The 11489-nt window shown below is 40.3% G+C and overlaps 1 non-coding gene across 1 annotated transcript; it reads right to left on the minus strand.

Moving 5' to 3' along the window:
- Positions 1 to 202: 202 nt before the first annotated feature.
- On the minus strand, positions 203 to 309 carry LOC147938072 (small nucleolar RNA R71). Its single transcript, XR_015567686.1, has one exon. It is a non-coding gene; the product is annotated as a small nucleolar RNA R71 (small nucleolar RNA).
- Positions 310 to 11489: the final 11180 nt, after the last annotated feature.

The raw sequence follows: 11489 nt of genomic DNA on the forward strand, positions 1-11489 counted from the left end.
CATTGAGCACTTCGAGGACATAGTTACAAGCATCAAGGCTAATGGAGTCACTGAGGACTATCTCTACTGCAAGCTTTTCCCCTACTCTTTTGTTGGGGAAGCTTCTCATTGGCTAAGACAACTCAAACCAGGATCTCTAACAACCTGGCATGACCTCAAGGTGGCGTTATTGAATTATTTCTATGATGATGCGATGTCTGATGAGCTGAGGATCAAGCTCTCCACCTTTAGACAAGGACCTGCTGAATCTTACAAAGCTGCTTGGGTAAGGTTCAAAGCATACCAGAGAGATTGTCCGCATCATGGTGTAACACCCGTGTCCCAAAGAAAAGTGGAAGAACCGATCAATTTATGTGAAATCATGAAATTGCACGGTTTGGTTTAAGTTCAGCCGGTTTAGAGCCAGTTTTGGGAAACCCTAAGTGATGTATTTATAATTATATAGACGCCTTTTCTCTCTATTTGGTCGTGGCTGCTATTCAATACTTGTGTTGAGAGGAAGAAAGAGATATAGAGAGAGGAGAGAGCCTATTGTGGTGTGAAGGAGATTAAAGGAGAAGGAGCAGAATCGTTAGGGTTTGGGAAGAAACAGTTTCGATATATCAAATCGTTGTCAAAGGTAACGAAATTTGGTAGTTTTATTCTCAAGCCTTTCTTCGTCGTTCTCCTTTTTACAGAAGTGGATTTGGATTTAAACTCGATGAGTTATGTGCAGTTTCGTGAGACACGTTTTATCAGACGCGAGTTGGAACCATCGGGGATTATAACTGAGATCGTGGTCTCGTCTGGTTTCTGATCGGCACAAGATTTTGTGGGATGCTTTGTGACGTCTCGGACTAGCTTTTCACCGGAGGGATTTGATAGTTAACGGTTGGTTTTTATTTTAGGGTTTCGTCTTTAAGACTGTTCTTTTCTAATGTTTCTGTCTAGTTTCACTATAAGTCGTTTTTGGTTGTGTGGCTTGTTGTAGGGAATTGCTGGGCTGTTTCAGACGTTAGGAGAGTCTCAACTGGTTATATTCGTTGTTATAATCAGTTTGATAAGGTGAGTGCGTGACCATGAGCTTATCTAAGCGATTGGGTTTTATAACTTGTTTTGTGTGAAGTTGTGTAGGTGTGATGAATGTGTTATTGGATGTTCTGTTCAATGTCTGGTTTGTTATGTTTTATTTGTGGTTGTACTCTTGATTTGCTTGTGTGTATAGCTCGTAGATGGGAGAATCGTCTCACTGGGTATTTCTGGTAATACTCACGCATCTCATTGTGTTTATGGTGCAGGTATTGTGTAGTGTGGAATCATGGCGATGAGGAGGAGGATGATCTAGGGTCTCGGTTGTGTGTTGTTGGACTTGGTTATATTGTTTATGTTGGAACCTTGGATAGAGTTATGCTAGGTTGATGGATAGAATGCTTAGGAATGTTATTGCATTGATGATGTGTTGGTTCTGTATGTTGGTATGTTTCCGCTGTGCATATTGGTTGTTATCGGTATAATGAGGAATTGTGGTTTGGGTGGTTTAATTAAGTAGTATGAGATGCTTAATTATGTATTGTACTTATTTTTAAAAAAAACGGGTCCGGTTGTTTTAATTTGGTATCAGAGCCCTTACGGTTCTAGGATGGTTAAATGGATGGTTTAGAGCAGTTTAGGAATTTAATTGGTTGAATTATCTTCCTATTGTTTGATGCATGATGATGTGTGATGGAATTGATTATGAGTAGTTAGTCAATTTGTATGTGGTATGGAGTCCTAGTATCATCCTCTTCGAGCCTTCAATGAGATTCCACTGTAAGTTGTTTTATGTGTTGTTAGTTGTGTAGTGTTTTTAGCTTCTGTACGGGAGGTGCAGTTGGCTATTGACAAGTTGTTGGAAATTGGTGGATCACGCCGATATCGGGAAATACCGTTGGCGGTGATTTGTGAAAGTGGATGTGTTGGAAAGGGATTTCCAAGAAGTTAAGTTGGAGACTTACTTCGCCTAGAGTGGCTGGAGTGCCACTATTTAACAAGATGAGGACATGAGGTGGTGTTCGGAGTCCGAATTTTCGTGAAGCGGTGGTGTTGAGAGAAGTTTCCCGAAATTGAATTTACTATAAGTAGAAAGTTCCAAAAGAGGGAAGTTTTAAAAATGGAAAGTTTTATGGAAGTTAGAATTTGTCAATTTTTAGCGGTGTGTGCCTTGGAGGGGCTTGTGTGGCCTTTGTGGCGGAATTTTGAGTTAATGTGTGCCCGTGTGTGGCGGTCTTCTGAGACATTCTGTGGCCGATGTGCTTACTGGTGTTGTTGGAGGTCCAGCAGGTTCTGTGAGTGTGGTAACAGGTTTTGCTCAGACCGAGATGACCTTATTGCAGATTTAATAAGATGATTAGTTCTTATGAAATTTTGACGAGGGATGGGTTAAGGGATTATGTGATTCTAGGAGTGGGAAGTTTCCATAAATAGAAAGTTTCTAAATATGGAAAGTGTTTAGGGAGATAGAGCTTTGCTGTTTATGGAAAGTGTCGTTGCAAAGGAAAAATAAAAAGTTCCAGAAAAGGGAAGTTTCCATAAATAGAAAGTTCTATGAATAGATAGGACTTGACTATTTTTGGAAAGGGGATGTGGAATGCCTGGAGTGGCGGGAATGTTTAGAGGTTGACCTGAAGAGTGGTCACAGATTAGATGATCAGTTCTCATGGATTTTTGATTGGTGATGTCAGGGTGCTACGAAATGTGCGGGTTCTAAAAATGAGAAGTTTTATGAATAGTTAAAGCTTGCCTATTTATGGAAAGTGTGATTGCAAATAAATAGAAAGTTCTATGAATAGTTAGAACTTGTCTATTTATGGAAAGGGCGTGTGCAAACACCCAAATGGTTGAGATGTTTTGAGTTGGCCTGAAGAGTGGTCATGGTGGTGGTGATATTCTGGTGAGAGAATATGGTGATTGGTAGAGCATTGCGATGTTTTACGTGAATCACATGAGGTAGTTCCCGTCGGGAGATGCTTATTGACGTTAGGACTTGTTTGCTCACGTGGAGATGATTAGTTCTTCAGAGGAGATGATTAGTTCTCCTATGGAGATGATTAGTTCTCCTGAGGGGATGATTAGTTCCCCTGGTGCACCGCGGGCTTGACGGGTTGCGACCCTGAGGGCGGCAGAGGAGATGATTAGTTCTCCTAGGGGATGATTAGTTCCCCGGAGGGGATGAGTAGTTCCCCTGGTACCGAGATCTTGAGGGTGACTATCCGAGAGTGAGACAGTATGGCTCGAGGACGACGGTCTGAGAGTGCAGGCGGTGCAGTTCGAAGGTTGCGACCTAAGAATGTATGAGTGAGAGAGCAAACAATGTCTAGAACGTGGTTATGAGCGTAGTGACTGGATGTAGACCTCGGAGGTCGGGATTGATCTCGTGTTTTGGGTTGTCTTGACTAGTGGGGCCAGGGTTATGTGGACCGTTGGGTCATATGGATGTGCGGGCTGTTGCGACAGTTGCACGGAAAACCTTTACTGACGGTATTCAGTCCGGTCGGGGAATGTGCGGGCCGTAGTGACGGTTGCACGGAGGTCCTTGGTGGAGGGACAATGTTCTCAGATTCGAGGACGAATCTTTTGTTAGAGGGGAAGAATTGTAACACCCGTGTCCCAAAGAAAAGTGGAAGAACCGATCAATTTATGTGAAATCATGAAATTGCACGGTTTGGTTTAAGTTCACCCGGTTTAGAGCCAGTTTTGGAAAACCCTAAGTGATGTATTTATAATTATATGGACGCCTTTTCTCTCTATTTGGTCGTGGCTGCTATTCAATACTTGTGTTGAGAGGAAGAAAGAGATATAGAGAGAGGAGAGAACCTATTGTGGTGTGAAGGAGATTAAAGGAGAAGGAGCAGAATCGTTAGGGTTTGGGAAGAAACAATTTCGATATATCAAATCGTTGTCAAAGGTAACGAAATTTGGTATTATTATTCTCAAGCCTTTCATCGTCGTTCTCCTTTTTACAGAAGTGGATTTGGATTTAAACTCGATGAGTTATGTGCAGTTTCGTGAGACACGTTTTCTCAGACGCGAGTTGGAACCATCGGGATTATAACTGAGATCGTGGTCTCGTCTGGTTTCGGATCGGCACGAGATTTTGTGGGATGCTTCGTGACGTCTCGGACTAGCTTTTTACCGGAGGGATTTGATAGTTAACGGTTGGTTTTTATTTTAGGGTTTCGTCTTTAAGACTGTTCTTTTCTAATGTTTCAGTCCAGTTTCGCTATAAGTCGTTTTTGGTTGTGTGGCTTGTTGTAGGGAATTGCTGGGCTGTTTCAGACGTTAGGAGAGTCTCAACTGGTTATATTCGTTGTTATAATCAGTTTGATAAGGTGAGTGCGTGACCATGAGCTTATCTAAGCGATTGGGTTGTATAACTTGTTTTGTGTGAAGTTGTGTAGGTGTGATGAATGTGTTATTGTATGTTCTCTTCAATGTCTGGTTTGTTATGTTTTATTTGTGGTTGTACTCTTGATTTGCTTGTGTGTATAGCTCGTAGATGGGAGGATCGTCTCACTGGGTATTTCTGGTAATACTCACGCATCTCATTGTGTTTGTGGTGCAGGTATTGTGTAGTGTGGAATCATGGCAATGAGGAGGAGGATGATCTAGGGTCTCGGTTGTGTGTTGTTGGACTTGGTTATATTGTTTATGTTGGAACCTTGGATAGAGTTATGCTAGGTTGATGGATAGAATGCTTAGGAATGTTATTGCATTGATGATGTGTTGGTTCTGTATGTTGGTATGTTTCCGCTGTGCATATTGGTTGTTATCGGTTTAATGAGGAATTGTGGTTTGGGTGGTTTAATTAATTAGTATGAGATGCTTAATTATGTATTGTACTTATTTAAAAAAAAAAACGGGTCCGGTTGTTTTAATTTGGTGGTCAATTGGTGGCAACTTGTCATGTGGGAAGGTTGTTAAAGGGTGGGGACCAGGGTTCGAGTAACGCCTGGCGCACCAATAACCTACTGTGGATTTGGATGAATAGTTCCATTTGCCCAGTGAGGGGTTAGGATCGATGCCCTGCAGGGCCAGCTTCGGGCCTATGGGGGCAAGCTAGCGGTGGGCTAGTGGGGTCAACGGGACGGGTTGTCACACATGGGTTCTCAGAGGTACAGCTGATTAGTATCTTTTTTAGCGGGATTGACTGGAGATATCAGATGGCTTTGGATGATGCTAGTGATGGGAACTTCAAGACAAGGTACCCAGATGAGGCAGAAAAGTTGATAGAAAGGCTAGGATCCAACAATAGTACTAAGAATGCAGACTTGGAGCGGAGAAGGGCACATGAAGGGTATGATTCAAACCAGTTTGCTACAGTGAATGCCAAGTTGGATACAGTGCATAACCTTCTTGTTGGAAAGAAGTCAGTCCATTTTGCAGAAGATGTTGAGATATTTGAACCAGAGCAGCAGAATGTAGAAGAAGATGGCAACTTTGTGTATGGTATTCAAGGACAAAAGTTTGGAAATCAGCAAGGCAACAGGTCTTTCAGTGGAAACAACCAGCACAACAACTATCAGTCTAATTCTACAGGCTACATTCCTAAGCAAGATTATCAGAAGCAGCAGAAAAGTGGATACACCAGGACCTATGGCAACTCCTCTTACCAATCTCCTCCTCCTAAGACAACTAAAAGTAGGATGGAAGCAATGCTTGAGCAGATTCTTCAGGGACAAGAGCAGTTGACAGTGACATTCAATGGGAAGATTGACAATGTCTACACTGAGCTTACTGGCAAGTTTGATTCATTGAATGTTCAAGTTAAGAAGCTGGAGAGCCAAGTTGCACAAACTGCTGGAGCTGTGAAGAGACAAGAAGGATACTTACCATCAAGAACTGAATCCGACCCTAAGCACTCCTGTAATGTTGTGACCTTAAGGAGGTAAGTAGTTATAGTCTGAAGCTGAGCAGAAGCAGATATCCCAAGAATTGCAGGACCTGATCGATGAGGATGATGAGTTTGACGATCCGGAACCAGCATCGACCGATGCAGCTGCTAAGCATCGATCAACGCAACCCTCGGTATTCGTAGAAGAGTTGACTTTGCGAGATAGCATCGACCGATGCAACACAAGCATCGACCGATGCAACGTCGAGACCAAGAAGGAGCTTACGAAAGCTCCGATTCCAGTTGCTGAGAGAGTGTACAAGCCTAGAGTTCCTTTTCCCAAGAACCCAAGGAAGTCTAAGCAGGAGATAGATGATGCTAAGTGCAAGGCTATGACGGATAAGCTTGTTATTGAGTTGCCATTGATTGATGCAGTTAAGACTTCTCCAATGCTTAGGAGATATGTCAAGAGAATGGTAACCAAGGATTTGAATGCTGAGCAAGTAGTGATGATGATTTCAGCCAAAGTCAGTGCCATCATTCAGAACAAGATCCCAGAAAAACTTCCTGATCCAGGTAGCTTTGTTCTTGATTGTACAATCTTCAATGAGAGGTTTGCTAGATCTTTGTGTGATCTTGGTTCCAGTGTCAAGTTAATGCCTAGATCAGTAGCACTCAACCTTGGGATGACAGATTTCCAACCCACCAAGATTACTCTTATACTTGCTGACCGTTCATTTCGCATTCCTGATGGTATCCTTGAAGATGTTCCAATTAAGATTGGTGATTGTTTGATACCTACTAATTTTGTGGTCTTGAAGTATGAAGAAGAGCCTATGGATTCTCTAATCTTGGGAAGATCATTCTTAGCCACTGCTGGAGCTATTATTGATGTCAAGAAAGGACAGATTGGCCATAATGTTGGAGACTTGCAGATGCGTTTTGACATGGATAAGCTGGTTAAGAGGCCAACAATAGATGGTCAAACTTTTTATGTGGATACATTATCTAATCTTGCTGAAGAGATTTTCAAGGAGCTGCATCCTGAAGATCCTCTTGAGAGAGCATTGGTTGCTTCTACTGAAGAAGCTGAGCATTTAGATGACATTGCTGCTGGGTATGTCAAGTTACTAGATGCTAATGAGCAAGTGAAGAAGTTGGTTGCACAAGAGGAATTGGTTGGTACTTCTTCACAAGCTGAGAAACTATCAGATTGGAGCCTTGAGAAAACTCCAAAGCTGGATCTCAAGCCACTTCCTGCAGGTTTACGGTATGCATTTCTAGGTGAGAATTCTTCTTATCCTGTTATTGTTAATGCTTCCTTAAACAATGCAGAGCTCACTTTATTGCTAAGCAAGCTGCGCAAATTTCGCAAGGCTCTTGGCTATTCTCTTGATGATATTGCAGGGATTTCTCCGGACTTGTGCATGCATAGGATTCATCTTGAGGAAGGAGCTAAGACATCTATTGAGCATCAGAGGAGGCTAAATCCGAATCTGCAAGATGTTTTTAAGAAGGAGATCATGAAATTTCTGAATGCCGGGATTATCTACCCAATTTCTAACAGCAAATGGGTTAGTCCGGTTCATGTTGTTCCTAAGAAGGGTGGAGTTACAGTGGTGAAGAATGACAAGAATGAGCTGATTCCGATACGGACTATTACCAGACACTAGATGTGCATTGATTACAGAAAGCTGAATGCCGCAACAAGCAAAGATCATTTTCCGCTACCCTTCATTGATCAGATGCTTGAGAGGTTAGCTAACCATCCATACTACTGCTTTTTGGATGGTTACTCCGGGGTTTTCCAGATTCCGATTCATCCCGATGACCAGGAGAAGACAACCTTCACTTGTCCATATGGTACTTTTGCATATCGCAGAATGCCTTTTGGTCTCTGTAATGCTCCTGCAATATTTCAGAGATGTATGATGTCCATCTTTACAGACATGATTGAAGATTACATGGAGGTTTTCATGGATGATTTTTCTCTGCAAAGTGCTAGCTAGATGTGAGGAGAAGCACTTGGGAGAAATGCCATTTTATGGTTGGAGATGGTATAGTGCTTGGTCACAGAGTTTCAGAGGCTGGTATTGAAGTAGACTGCGCTAAGATAGAAGTGATGACATGTCTTCAACCACCAGATAGTGTGAAGTTGGTAAGGAGTTTTCTTGGACATGCTGGTTTCTACAGACGGTTCATCAAGGATTTCAGTAAGATATCCAGGCCACTTTCAGCTATACTATGCAAGGATGTCAAGTTTGAGTTTACTGATGAATGTCGTTTCGCTTTTGAACGGATTAAGAAAGAGCTTGTGAGTGCTCCTATTATTCAACCACCAGACTGGGATTTACCTTTTGAGGTAAGGTGTGATGCCAATGATTTTGCAGTGGGAGCAGTGCTAGGACATATGAAGGATAAGAAACTTCATGTTATTTACTATGCTAGTAGAACACTTGATGATGCTCAAAGGAATTATGCAACAACAGAGAAGGAGCTGCTAGCAGTAGTGTTTGCTTTGGAGAAGTTTCGCTCTTACTTGGTTGGGTCAAAGGTAATAGTTCACACAGACTATGCTGCACTCAAATACTTGATGCAGAAAAAGGATGCCAAACCAAGGTTACTAAGATGGATTCTTCTTCTTCAAGAGTTTGACATTGAGGTTAAGGACAAGAATGTTGGTTCTCAATCTACTTTGTCTCATGAAGATTTGCAGACTCTTGGCAATGCATCGATCAACACAGCTGGTGCATCGATCGATGCTGCATCTCGATACGAACAGGACTTGGCGATTGCGTCGATCGATGCATCATCAAGCATTGATCGACGCATGGTTCAGGAACCTTCGGGTTACAAGTTTGACGACGACGTGGCTGCTGTAACTACTTCTGATCAACCGTGGTATGCTGATATCGCGAATTACCTTGCTGCAGAGGTGGAACCAGACAAGTTTACATGATATGCTAAGAAGAAATTCTTGAGAGAGCTTAGAAGATACTATTGGGATGAGCCATACTTGTATAAGCATTGTTCAGATGGAGTCTACAGGAGGTGTCTAGCTGAGACTGAGGTTCCTAATGTGTTATTTCATTGCCATAGATCAGATTATGCTGGACACTTTGCTACCTTCAAGACAGTGTCCAAAGTTCTTCAAGCAGGATTTTGGTGGCCAACAATGTTTAAGGATGCTCATGAGTTTGTGTGTAGATGTGATGCTTGTCATAGAAGAGGACAGATTAGTAAGAGACATGAGATGCCACAAAATTTCATCCTTGAGGTTGAAGATTTTGATTGCTGGGGCATTGATTTTATGGGACCATTCCCTTCTTCTTACAAGAACAAGTACATCCTTGTAGCTGTTGACAATGTCTCCAAGTGGGTAGAAGTTATTGCAAGTCCAAAGAATGATTCTGCTGTGGTTCTTAAGCTGTTTAAGACCATTATCTTTCCACGGTTTTGAGTGCCTATGATTGTTATCAGTGATGGAGGTAAACACTTTATCAATAAAGTGTTTGATAAGTTGCTGAAGAAGTATGGAGTTCAACATAGAGTAGCCACTCCATATCATCCCTAAACTAGCGGTCAAGTTGAGGTTTCCAACCGCCAAATCAAGGAAATCCTTGAGAAGACAGTGGGTGTTACAAGAAAGGATTGGGCTGCAAATCTAGATGATGCACTTTTGGGAATATCGGACTGCATATAAGACACCACTTGGCACTACTCCTTTTCATCTCCTTTATGGAAAAGCATGTCATCTTCCAGTGGAGATAGAGCACAAGGCAGCCTGGGCTGTTAAATTGCTGAATTTTTATGCCAAGACAGCTTCAGAGAGAAGGTTGGTTCAGCTGAATGAGTTGGATGAGTTTAGACATCATGCATTTGAGAACTCTAAGCTATACAAGGAGAGAACCAAGGCTTATCATGATAAGAAGATCATCTCCAGAAATTTTGAGCCTAATGATCAGGTACTTCTGTACAACTCTCGCTTGAAGCTGTTTCCAGGAAAGCTTCGTTCTCGCTGGTCCGGACCATTCACCATCCAAGAAGTCCGCGCCTATGGAGCTATTGTGCTGTTTAATTCCAAGGGAGAGAAGTTTACTGTCAATGGATAGATGGTGAAACACTATTGGGCTGAAGCCAGGATCCTAGATGGAAACATTGTGCGTTTGGATGATGCACCTTCTGCCTAATCCGCTGCCAAGTCAAGCTAATGACTCAACAAGCGCTTAGTGGGAGGCAACCCACTGGTAGGATTTAATTATCTAATATATTAAAAGAGAAGTCGAGAGAGCACACAGCCAATCTCACATAAATTGACGTCGTTTACCCTTAATGAAAATTGCCCCTAAAAAATTTTCGGACAAGCTTTTCTTCTCTATTTAGGTTGCTGAAACGCACCACATTCATTCTCAGACTTAAGATTACTAATTTGCCATTAATGAGATTCAAAACTGGACCTTTTTACCCTTCAAATTAATTAAGAAAATTATAAAAGTTTAAATTTTTAAAGTATTTAATCTATATAATCGTCAAAACGTAATTTTATAAATTAAAAAACCCTAAAACATAAAATAATAGGCTTTATATAAAACCCAATCAAAATATACCGACCTATTCGAAACCCTAAAATTATAGGTTGTTAACTAATATATAAATAGGTACAACCCTAACCATTCTCCATAGTTTAAAATCTTTTTTTTAAAAAACACCCTAAAATTCTCTCATGTTCTTGAAATTATATATGTATTATATTCCTGATGATCCTTCATATTGTTCTTCATATTCGTGTTCGTGTTCTAATGATTCATATCCTCTTTCTGTAGTATTTGTTTGGAACGCGAGTTCCATCATTACCAAAACTTTATGTATGGTTAGAACACAAATACGAAGAATTATATTGTATATGTTTCTTGATTTATTTAAAGTTTTGTAAAAACTAATTATACTAATTCTTATGTTTCAGGTGAGTTAGTAGATGGTCGTGATCTTAGTTCTATGTTCCCGTACAAAAGATCTAGGTATTTTATTTTTTGTTATACGTAAAACTTAATTCTTTATATCTTGATGATGCTAAATTAAAAGGCTCATGTTTATAGTTGCAGGAAAGCTTCTGAAGATGCTGATATTAATGAGATATGTTTGGTAATTTAAATAGTAAATTATTCTATCATCGTTATTGAATTTTATTCATGTGTTTGTAGCTCTAATAAATAAACATAAATCAATAGGTAGAGGTGGCGATGACTATTGAACATTTTTATTTGAATTCTGCATCTTCATCGTTGATAACAGGTATGTTGTTAAATTTAAAATTCTTTTGTTAATATTTATAACTATTTCTAATGCTTTATTAAAAAAAACTGATGATTAAAATTAAAACATTATTTAGATGATTCTACTGATGATCGTATGGTGAAAAACAGGTTTGTTTTAATTTTTATAAGAAAGATTATTAATATTATATATCTGATTCAGAAAATCATATTAATATTTATAGTTATTGATTATTGTTTCAGAACGACTATGGATGGTGCTAATAATATCCCAACATTTATGGTATATTCTTAAATAAATTATTTTGTTATTGTTTAAAATTATCTTCTCTTTTTTTCTCAGATATAACATCATTAGTTTGATTCAT

This window comes from Camelina sativa, chromosome 9, assembly GCF_030686135.1.
Source record: "Camelina sativa cultivar CO46 ecotype springtype chromosome 9, ASM3068613v1".
In the NCBI taxonomy this organism is placed as follows: Eukaryota; Viridiplantae; Streptophyta; class Magnoliopsida; order Brassicales; family Brassicaceae; genus Camelina; species Camelina sativa.